This window comes from Mustela putorius, unplaced genomic scaffold, assembly GCF_011764305.1.
Source record: "Mustela putorius furo isolate JIRA1106 unplaced genomic scaffold, ASM1176430v1.1 tig00537295_pilon_pilon_pilon, whole genome shotgun sequence".
NCBI classification, from domain to species: Eukaryota; Metazoa; Chordata; class Mammalia; order Carnivora; family Mustelidae; genus Mustela; species Mustela putorius.
The window spans coordinates 591263-603942 of NW_025422433.1; positions in this window are offsets into that span (position 1 = coordinate 591263).

A 12680-nucleotide genomic window follows, 5' to 3' on the forward strand; every position below is an offset into this window, starting at 1 on the left:
ATATATACACAATGGGATACTATGCAGCCATCAAAAGAAATGAAATCTTGCCATTTGCGATGACATGGATGGAACTAGAGGGTATCATGCTTAGCCAAATAAGTCAAGCGGAGAAAGACAACTATCATATGATGTCCCTGATATGAGGAAGTGGAGATGCAACATGGGGAGGTTAAGGGGTTAGGAGAAGAATAAATGAAACAAGATGGGATTGGAAAGGAGACAAACCATAAGTGACTCTTAATCTCACAAAACAAACTGAGGGTTGCTGGGGGGAGGGGGTTGGGGGAGGGGGATAGGGTTATGGACCTTGGGGAGGGTATGTGCTATGGTGAGTGCTGTGAAGTGTGTAAACCTGGTGACTGACAGACCTGTACCCCTGTGGATAAAAATATATTATATGTTTATAAAAAACAAAAAAATTTTTTTTTAAATTTTTAATTAAAAAAAAAAAAGCTTTTGCACAGCAAATGAAACAGTCAACAAACCAAAAGACAACTGACATAATGGGAGAAGATATTTGCAAATGACGTATCAGACAAAGGGCTAATATCCAAAATCTATAAAGAACTGATCAAACTCAAGTTCGTTCTTTGTTCCCAAAGAACAAATAATCCAATCAAGAAATAGGCATAGGGGGACGCCTGGGTGGCTCAGTTGGTTGGACGACTGCCTTCGGCTCAGGTCATGATCCCGGAGTCCGGGGATCGAGTCCCGCATCGGGCTCCCAGCTCCATGGGGAGTCTGCTTCTCTCTCTGACCTTCTCCTCGCTCATGCTCTCTCTCACTCTCTCTCTCTCTCAAATAAATAAAATCTTTAAAAAAAAAAAAGAAAAAAGAAATGGGCATAGGAAATGAACAGATATTTCGGCAAAAAAAGATATCCAAATGGACAATAGACACATTAAAAAGTGCTCAAAATCACTTAGCATCAGGGAAATACAAATGAAAACCACAGTACGATACTACCTCACACCAGTCAGAATGGCTAAAATTAACAAGTCAGGAAATGACAGATGGTGGTGAGGATGCAGAGAAAGGGGAACCCTCCTACACTGTTGGTGGGAATACAAGCTGGTGCATCCACTCTGGAAAAAAGCATGGAGGTTCCTCAGAAAGTTGAAAATAGGGGCACCTGGGGGACTCAGTGGGTTAAGCCTCTGCCTTTGGCTCAGGTTATGATCTCAGGGTCCTGGGATCAAGGCCCGCATCAGGCTCTCTGCTCAGCAGGGAGCCTGCTTCCGCCTCTCTCTCTGCCTGCCTCTCTGCCTACTTGTGACCTCTCTCTGTCAAGTAAATAAAATCTTTAAAACAAAAATCAAAAAAGGTGAAAATAGAGCTACCCTACGACCCAGCAATCACACTACTGTATTTACCCCAAAGGTACAAATGTAATGATCTGAAAGAGTACATGCACCCCAATGTTTATAGCAGCAATGTCCACAATAACCACACTATGGAAGGAGCCTAGGTGTCCATCAACAGATGAATGGATAAAGAAAATGTGGTATATATACCACATTTCTTTATATATCTTTATCTATCTATATCTATATATAAAATTATAAGTTTATTTTATAAATATATATACATTTTCTTTATCCATTCATCTGTTAATGGACACCTAGGCTCCTTCCATAGTGTAGCTATATATAGAAATATATTTATAATATAGTTATAAAATAAATTATAAATTTATTTTTATATATAAATTTATTATATATGTGTGTGTGTGTATGTATATATGTATATATATATATATACACACACACACATAATGCAGCCATAAAAAAAACTGAAATCTTGCCCTTTGCAATGACATGGATGGAACTAGGGGCTATTACGCTAAGTGAAATAAGTCAATCAGAGAAAGACAATTACCATATGATCTCACTGATATGAGGAATTTGAGAAACAAGACAGAGGATCATAGGGGAAGGAAAAATGAAACAAGACAAAACCAGAGAGGGAGATAAACCGTAAGAGACTCTTAATCTCAGGAAATGAACTGAGGGTTGCTGGAAGGGAGGGGAATCAGAGGGATGGGGTAGCTGGGTGATGGACATTGCAGAGGATATTGTGCTATGGTGAGTGCTGTGAACTGTGTAAGACTGGTGAATCGCAGACCTATACCCCTGAAACAAATAATACATTATATGTTAATAAAACCCACAGATAAAAGTTCAGGCAGGAACACCTGGATTTCAGTCTTGTAGACCTGGAGTAGAGAAACCAGCTGACTGCACCTGTAATAATCATCTACAAAATTATATAATAAATTCACGTTAGTTCAAAAAAAAAAAAAAGGAGTCTATCCTTTGTCTTTTGATTTGTCTCTTTCCCCCCACCCCATGCTCATCTGTTTAGTTTCTTAAATTACACATATGAATGAAATCCTATGGTATTTTTATTTCTGTGACCTTTTTTGCTTAGTGTAATACTCTAGCTCCAGCAACATCATTGCAAATGGCAATATTTCATTCTTTTTTGTGGCTGAATAATATCCCCTTGTGTATATATATATATGCCACATCTTCTTTATCCATTCAATTGATGGACATCTGGACTCTTTCCATAGTATGGCCCTTGTTGACAGTGCTACTATAAATTTCATGGTGCCTGTATCCCTTTGAATAAGTACATTTGTATCCTTTGAGTAAATTTCTCCTAGTGTAATCAGGTTATAGGGTAGCTCTATCTTTAACTTTTTGAGGAATCTCCAATCTGTTCTCCAGAATTGCTGCACCAGTTTGCATTCCCATGAACAGTGTAAGAGGGTTCCCCTTTCTCTATATCCTCACCAATATCTGTTGTTTCCTGAGCTGTTAATTTTAGAAATTCTGTCAGGTGTGAGGTGGTATCTCATTGTGGTTTTGATTTGTATTTCCCTGATGATAGTGATGTTGACCATCACTTCATGCATCTGTTGTCCATTTTATCATCATCACTAGCCATCAGGGAGATTCAAATTAAAACCACATTGAGCTATGTCTTCTGCCCATTTCATAACTGAAATATTTGTTTTTTGGGTGTTGATTTTCCTATGTTTTTTTTTTAATAACTTTTTATTTTTTATAAACATATATTTTTATCCCCAGAGGTACAGGTCTGTGAATCACCAGGTTTACACACTTCACAGCACTCACCAAAGCACATACCCTCCCCAATGTCCATAATCCCACCCCCTTCTCCCAAACCCCCTCCCCCCAGCAACCCTCAGTTTGTTTTGTGAGATTAAGAGTCACTTATGGTTTGTCTCCCTCCCAATCCCATCTTGTTTCATTTATTCTTTCCTATGTTTTTTATAGATTTTGTCATTTGCAAAGATCTTCTCCCATTCCATAGATTGACTTTTTGTTTTGTTGATTGTTTCCTTTACTGTGCAGAGATTCTCATCTTGATGAAGTTCCAATAGTTTGTTTTTGTTTTGCTTTCCCTTGCCTCAGGAGAAATATCTAGTAAGAAGTTGCTACAGCCGATGAAAAAGAGGTTATGGCCTGTGTTCTCCTCTAGGATTTTGATGGTTTCCTATCTCACATTTAGGTCTTTTATCCATTTTGAATTTATTTTTGTGCATGGTGTAAGAATGTGGTACAGTTTCTTTTTTCTGAGTGATGCTGTCCTGTTTTGCCAACACCAATTGTTGAAGAGACTCTGTTTTTCCCCCCATTGAATATTCATTCCTGCACTGTCAAAGATTAGTTTATCATACAGTTATCAGTCTATTTCTGGGCTTTCTGTACTGTTCCATTCATCCATGTGTCTTTTTTTGTGCAAGTACTATACTGGGTAGATGACTACAGCTTTGTAATATAACTTGAAGTCCAAATTGTGATGCTTCCAGATTTGCTATTTTTTTATTTAAATTTTATGAGGCAACATATAGTACATCATTAGTTTCTGGAGTAGTGTTCAATGATTCATCCATTGTGTATAACACCCAGTACTCATCACACCACATGTGTTCTTTAATGTCCATCAAGGAGGTATCACATCCCTCAGCCACCTCCTTTTCTGCAACTGTCAGTTTGTTTACAAGAGTAAAGAGTCTCTCATGGTTTGTGTCCCTCTGATTTCTTCCAATTTAATTTTCCCTCCCTTGTCATATGATATTTTACACTATTTCTAATGTTGCACATATGAGTGAAAGCATATGAATATTGTCCTTCTCTGATTGACTTATTTCACTTACCATAATACTGTTGAGTTCCATCCACACTGATAGAAATGGTAGTTATTCATCCTTTTGATGGCTGAGTAATATTCCACTGCATATATGGATAACACCTTCTTTATCATTCATCTGCTGAAGGGCATCTCGGTTCCGTCCACACTTTGGCTTTTATGGACATTGCTGCTATGAACATTGGGGTGCCTGTTCCCCTTTTTGTCACTACATCTGTATCTCTGGAGTAAATACCAAATAGTCCATTTGCTGGGTCATAGGGTAGCTATATTTTGAACTTCTTGAGGAACCTCCATACTGTTTACCAAAGTGGATGTACCAGTTTTCATTCCCACCAACAGTGTAAGAGGGCTCCCCTTTCTCCACAACTTCTCCAACATTTGTGGTTTCCTGCCTTGTTAGTTTTTGCCATTCTAACTGGTGTAAGGTCTATCTCCTGTGGTTTTGATTACACTTCCCTGAAAAGTGATGTTGAACATTTTTTCATGTGTTTGTTAGCCATTTGTAAATGTCTTCCCTGGAGAAGTGACTGTTCATGTCTTCTGCCCATTTCTTGACCGGATTATGTGTTTTTTGGGTGTTAGTTTGAGAAATTCTTTATAGATCCTGGATATCAGCTCTTTATCTGTAATGTATTTGCAAATCTCTTCTCTCATTCCAAGGACTGCCTCTTAGTTTTATTTTCTCTTTCATTTGCTAAGCATAAGCTTTTTACCCTGAAGAAATCTGATAAGTTCATTTTTGCTTTTGTTTCTCTTGCCTTTAGAGATGTGTCTAGCAAAAAATGCTGTGGCTGATGTCGAAGAGGTTACTGCCTCTGTTTTCCTCTAGGATTTTGATGAATTTCCATCTCACACTGAGGACTTTCAACCATTTAGAGTTTATCTTTGTGTATGGTATAAGAGAATGGTGCAGTTTCATTCTTCTGCACATGGCTGTCCAATTTTCCCAGCACCACTTATTGATGAGACTCTCTTTTTTCTACTGGGTATTTTTCTTTTTTATTATGTTATATTAGTCATTAGTTTTTGACTAGTAACATAGAGTACATTGTTTTTTAAAATTTTTATTTATTTTTTTAATTTCTTTTCAGTGTTCCAGAATTTATTGTTTATGCACCACACCCAGTGCTCCATGCAATATATGCCCTACAAAATACTCACCACCAGGCTCACCCAAGCACCATCATCAGTTTTTTTTTTATTTTAATTTATTTTCAGCGTAATGGTATTCATTGTTTTTGCACCACACCCAGTGTTCTTTGCAATCTGTGTCCCCTCCAATACCCATCACCTGGTTCCCCCAACCTCCCACCCCCCACCCCTTCAAAACCCTCAGATTGTTTTTCAAAGTCCATAGTCTCTCATGGTTCACCTCCCCTTCCAATTTCCCTCAACTCCCTTCTCCTCTCCACCTCCCCTTGTCCTCCATGCTATTTGTTATGCTCCACAAATAAGTGAAACCATATGAAAATTGACTCTCTCTGCTTGACTTATTTCACTCAGCATAATCTCTTCCATAAATGGTGCTGGGAAAACTGGACAGCTATATGCAGAAGAATGAAACTTGACCATTCTCTTACACCACACACAAAGATAAACTCAAAATGGATAAAAGGCCTCAACATGAGACAGGAATCCATCAGAATCTTAGAGGAGAATATAGGCAGTAACTTCTTCGATATCAGCCACAGAAACTTCTTTCAAGACATGTCTCCAGGGACGCCTGGGTGGCTCAGTTGGTTAGGCAGCTGCCTTCGGCTCGGGTCATGATCCCGGCATCCTGGGATCGAGTCCCACATTGGGCTCCTTGCTCAGCGGGGAGCCTGCTTCTCCCTCTGCCTCTGCCTGCCATTCTGTCTGTCTGTGCTCACTCTCTCTCCCTCTCTCTCTCTAACAAATAAATAAAATCTTTAAAAAAAAAAAAAAGACATGTCTCCAAAGGCAAAGGAAACAAAAGTGAAAATGAACTTTTGGGACTTCATCAAAATCAAAAGCTTCTGCACAGCAAAGGAAACAGTCAACAAAACAAAGAGGCAACCCACGGAATGAGAGAAGATATTTGCAAATGACAGTACAGACAAAAGGTTGATATCCAGGATCTATAAAAAATTTCTCAAACTCAACACACACAAAACAGATAATCATATCAAAAAATGGGCAGAAGATATGAACAGACACTTCTCCAATGAAGACATACAAATGGCTATCAGACACATGAAAAAATATTCATCATCACTAGCCATCATGGAGATTCAAATTAAAACCACATCATCAGTTTTTGAGGTAGTGTTCTAAGATTCATTGTTTATGTATAGCACCCAGTGGTTCATGCAATAAGTGCCCTCCTTAATATTCATCACCAGCTAACCCATCCCCACCCCTTCCCCTATAAAGCCTTCAGTTTGTTTCTTGGAGTCCACAGATGCCTTGAAATAAACCTATCGAAAAAGGTAAAGGATCTATACTCGAGGAAATACAGAACACTCATGAAAGAAATTGAAGAAGACACAAAAAATATGGAAAATCATCCCCTGCTCATGGATCAGAATAATAAACATTGTTAAAATGTCTACACTTCCAAGAAATCTATACTTTCAATGCCATCCCAATCAAACTTCCACCAGAATTTTTCAAAGTGCTAGAACAAATAATCCTAAAATTTGTATGGAACCAGAAAAGACTCCAAATCACCAACGAAATTTTGTAAAAGAAAAACAAAGCTGGGGCATCACGTTGCCTGATTTCAAGCTTTATTACAAAGCTATGACTGCCAAGAAAGCATGGTACTAGCACAAAAAGCCAGAAACATAGACCAATGGAAGAGAGTAGAGAGCCCACATATGGACCTGCAACTCTATCATCAAATAATCTTCAACAAAGCAGGAAAAAATATCCAATGGAAAAATGGCCGTCTCTTCAATAAACAGTTCCAGGAAAATTGGACAGATACGTGTAGAAAAATGAAACTTGACCATTATCTTACACCATACACTAAGATAAACTCAAAACATATTAAAGACCTCAATGCGAGGTAGGAATCCCTCAGAATCCTAGGGAAAAACATAGACAGTAACTTCTTTGACATTGGCCACAGCAACTTCTTTCATAACACATCTCCAAAGGCAAGGAAAACAAAAGTAAAAGTAAATTTTTGGGACTTCATCAAGATAAAAAGCTTCTGCACAGCAAGAGAAACATTCGACAAAACTAAGAGGCAATCCACGGAATGGGAGAAAATATTTGCTAATGACACTACAAACAAAGGGCTAATATCCAAGATCTATAAAGAACTTCTCAAACGCAACACCCAAAAAACAGATAATCAAGTCAAAAATGGTCAGAAGACATGAACAGACACTTCTCCAATGAAGACATACAAACAGCTAGCAGACACATGAAAAAATGTTCATCATCATTAGCCATCAGGGAAAATCAATCGTATCACCTGGAGCACTGGGTGTGATGCATAAACAATGAATCTTGGAACACTGAAAAAAAATAAAAGAAAATTAAGATGTTTTAAATAAGTAAATAAATAAAAAATTAAAAAACACACTGAGATACCACCTTACACCAGTCAGAATGGCAAAAATTAACAAAGCAAAAAATACCAAATGTTGGAGAGGATGTGAAGAAAGGGGAACCCTCTTATACTGTTGGTGGGAATGTAAGTTGGTGCAATTGCTTTGGAAAACAGTATGGGATTCCTCAAAAAATTAAAAATATATCTACCCTATGAACCAGCAATTGCACTACTGGGTATTTAACCCAAAGATACAAATGTAGTGAAAAGGAAGGGCCATATGCACCCCAATGTTCATAGCAGCAATGTCCACAATAGCCAAACTGTAGAAAGAGCTGAGATGTCCTTCAACAGACAAATGGATAAAGAAGATGTAGTCCATATATACAATGGAATATTATACAGCCATCAGAAAGGAGGAATACCCAACTTTTGCATCGACATTGATGGGACTGGAAGAGATTATGCTAAGTAAAATAAATAAAGCAGAAGAAAACCAAGTATCGTATGCTTTCACTTACTTGAGTAACATAAGGAATAACATGGAGGACATTAGGAGAATAAAAGGAAAAGTGAATGTGGGATATCAGAGGGGGAGACAGACCATGAGAGACTATGGATTCCAAGAAACAAACTGAGGGTTTTACTGCATGGCAAAGGAAACTCAACAAAACAAAGAGACAACCCACAGAATGGGAGAAGATATTTGCAAATGACACTACAAAGGGCTGATATCCAAGATCTATAAAGAACTCCTCAAACTCAACACACACAAAACAGATAATCATGTCAAAAAGTGGGCAGAAGACATAACAGACACTTCTCTAATGAAGACATACAAATAGCTAACAGACAGCTGAAAAAATGTTCATCATCACTAGCCATCAGGAAGATTCAAATCAAAACCACACGGAAATATCACCTTACTGAGATACCACCTGAGTTAGAATGGCCAAAACTAGCAAGACAGGAAACAACATCTGTTGTTGTGGAGAAAGAAAGAACACTGTTTGTGGGAATGCAAGTTGGTGCAGCCACTTTGGACAAAGTGTGGAGATTCCTTAAGAAATCAAAAATAGAGCTTCCCTATGATCCCGCAATTGCACTACTGGGTATTTACCCCAAAGATACAGATGTAGTGGGGCGCCTGGGTGGCTCAGTGGGTTAAAAGCCTCTGCCCTCTGCTCAGGTCATGATCCCAGGGTCCTGGGATCGAGCCCCGCATGGGCTCTCTGCTCAGCAGGGAGCCTGCTTCCTTCTCTCACTCTCTGCCTGCCTCTCTGCCTACTTGTGATCTCTGTCTGTCAAATAAATAAATAAAATCTTAAAAAAAATAAAAGATACAGATGTAGTGAAAAGAAGGGCCATCTGTACCCCAGTGTTTATAGTAGCAATGGCCACGGTCACCAAACTGTGGAAAGAAACAAGATGCCCTTCAACAGATGAATGGATAAGGAAAATGTGGTCCATATACACTATGGAGTATTATGCCTCCATCAGAAAGGATGAATAGCCATCTTTTGTATCAACATGCACAGGACGAGAAGAGATTATGCTGAGTGAAATAAGTCAAGCAGAGAGAGTCAATTATAATATGGTTTCACTTGTTTGTGGAGCATAACAAATAACAAGGAGGACACAGGGAGATGGAGAAGAGAAGGGAGATGAGGGAAATTGTAAGGGGAGATGAACCATGAGAGACTATGGACTCTGAAAAACAATCTGAGGGTTTTGAAGGGGTGGGGGGTGGGAGGTTGGGGGAGTCAGGTGTTGGGTATTATGGAGGGCATGTATTGCATGGAGTACTGGGTGAGGTGCATAAACAATGAATTCTGTTATGCTGAAAAGAAATTAATTTTTTTAAATGGCCAAAATTAAGAAGACAGTAAACAACAAGTGTGGGAGAAGGTGTGGCAAAAGGGGAACCCTCTTACACTGTTGGTGGGAATGCAAGTTGGTACAGCCACTTTGGAAAACAGTGGGTAGTTTCCTTAAGAAATTAAAAATAGAGGGGCGCCTGGGTGGCTCAGTGGGCTAAGCCACTGCCTTCGGCTCAGGTCATGATCTCAGGGTCCAGGGATCGAGTCCCACATCAGGCTCTCTGCTCGGCAGGGAGCCTGCTTCTCTCTCTCTCTCTCTCTGCCTGCCTCTCCATCTACTTGTGATTTCTCTCTGTCAAATAAATAAATAAAATCTTAAAAAAAAAAGAAATTAAAAATAGAGCTACCCTATGACTCTGCAATTGCGCTACTGGGTATTTACCCCTAAGAAACAGACATAATGAACAGAAGGGCCATCTATACCCCAATGTTCATAGCAGCAATGGCCACAGTCACCAAACTGTGGAAAGAGCCAAGATGCCCTTCAACAGATGAATGGATAAAAAAGATATGGTCCATGTATACAATGGAAAGTTACACCTCCATCAGAAAGGATGAATACTCAATGTTTGTATCAACATGGATGGGACTGGAGGAGATTATGCTGAATGAAATAAGTCAAGTAGAGAGAGTCAATTATCATATGGTTTCACTTACTTGTGGAGCATAAGGAATAACACGGGGGACATTAGAAGAAGGAAAGGAAAAGTGAATTAGGGGAAATCAGAGGGGGTGATGAAGTATGAAAGACTGTGGACTCTGAGAAACAAACTGAAGATTTTGGAGAGGAGGGGGTGGAGTGTTAGGTGAGCCTGGTGGTAGGTATTAAGGTGGGGACACACTGCATGGAGCACTGGGTGTGGTGCATAAACAATGAATCTTGGAACACTGAAAAGATAAAATTAAATTTTAAAAAACTGAGGGCTTTAGACAGGAGGGGAGTGGGAGGATGGTTTAGCCTTGCGGTGGGTATTAAGGAGGCCATGTACTGCATGGAGCACTAGGTATTATATTTAAACAATGAATCTTGGAACACCTAGAACATCAAACACTAATGATGTATTGTATGGTGACTAATATATATAATAAAAAATTATATACATATATATATATAGAACCACTTTGAGATACCACCATACACCAGTTAGAATGGCAAAAATTAACAAGGCAATAGCATGGAGGACATGGGGAGTTAGAGAGGAGAAGGGAGTTGGGGGAAATTGGAAGGGGAGGTGAACCATGAGAGACTATGGACTCTGAAAAACAATCAGAGGGGTCTGAAGTGGTGGGGGGGGGATGGGAGTTTGGGGTACCAGCTGGTAGATATTATGGAGGGCATGGATTGCATGGAGCACTGGGTGTGGTGAAAAAATAATGAATACTGTTACGCTGAAAATTAAAAAAAAATTAACAAGGCAAGAAACAAATGTTGGAGAGGATGTGGAGAAAGGGGAACCACCTTACACTGTTGGTGGGAATGCAAGTTGGTGCAGCCACTTTGGAAAGCAGTGTGGAGATTCCTAAACAATCAATCTTGGAGCATACATCAAAAACTAATGATGGGAGGAAGTCAAGATGGTGGAGAAGTAGCAGGCTGAGATGACTTTAGGTAGCAGGAGATCAGCTAGATAGTTTATCAAACCATTCCAAACACCTACAATTCCAACAGGAGATCGAAGAGAAGAAGAGCAGCAATTCTAGAAACAGAAAATCAACCACTTTCTGAAAGAGCTCTATGGAAAGCATTCAGGGAACAATGCTCCCAAAAGTGAACCAGAGCAGATTACTTAGCCCAGCCCCTGGTAAGGGTGGTGCAATTCTGCCTAGGGCAAAGACACAGGAGAATCACAACAAGCTCCTCCCCAAGAAGATCAGCAAGAAATCCAGAAAAGACTAAGTTCACTTACCAAGGAGAACAGCGGAATTCCAGAAGAGGAGAATGCAAACCACAGAATTCACCCCCTGATTCTTTCATCTTGCAAAGTTAATTAATTTTTTTAATTTTATTTTTTTCTTATGCCAAATTTTTTTAACTTTTACTCTTTCCTCTTTTAACGTTTTTTAACTAGTTTAGTTTACCTTAACAGTACCTTTCATTTAATAAAAATCTTTTTTGAACCTCCATTATTATACTCAATTTTATCCTTCATTGTATCTAACTTTATTTTTTGTATACACATAGGGTTTTTTATTCAAAAAAATTGGTATACAACTTCTCTAATAGATCAAACTATACCCTAAATCTAGCACAGGGCTTTGTTCTACTCTCCAGTCTGAGCATATTCTCCCCACTTTCTTTTTCTTTATTCTCCCAACCAACTTATCTCATCAAAAGCTTCTTCACAGTGGGGCACCTGGGTGGCTCAGTGGGTTAAGCCTCTGCCTTCGTCTCAGGTCATGATCTCAGGGTCCTGGGATCGAGCCCCACATCAGGCTCTGTGCTCAACAGGGAGCCTGCTTTCTCCTCTCTCTCTATCTCTCTCTCTCTGACTGCCTCTCTGCCAACTTGTGATCTCTGTTAAATAAATAAAATCTTAAAAAAAAAAAAAAAGCTTCTGCACAGTAAAGAAAACAGTCAGCAAAACAAAGAGGCAACCCATGGAATGGGAAAAGATATTCACAAATGACAGTACGACAAAAGGCTAATATCCAGGATCTATAAAGAACTTCTCAAACTCAACACACACAAAACAGATAATCATGTTAAAAAATGGGCAGAAGACATGAATAGACATTTCTCCAATGAAGACATATAAATGGCTGATAGGCACATGAAAAAATGTTCATGATCACAGCCATCAGGGAGATTCAAATCAAAACCACCTTACACCAGTTAGAATGGCCAAAATTAGAGATTTTGAGATACCACCTTACACCAGTTAGAATGGCCAAAATTAGCAAGACAGGAAACAACGTGTGTAGGAGAGGATGTGGAGAAAGGAGAACCCTCTTACATTGCTGGTGGGAATGCAAGTTGGTGCAGCCACTTTGAAGAACAGTGTGGAGATTCCTCAAGAAATTAAAAATAGAACTTCCCTATGACCCTGCAATTGCACTACTGGGTATTTACCCCAAAGATACAGATGTAG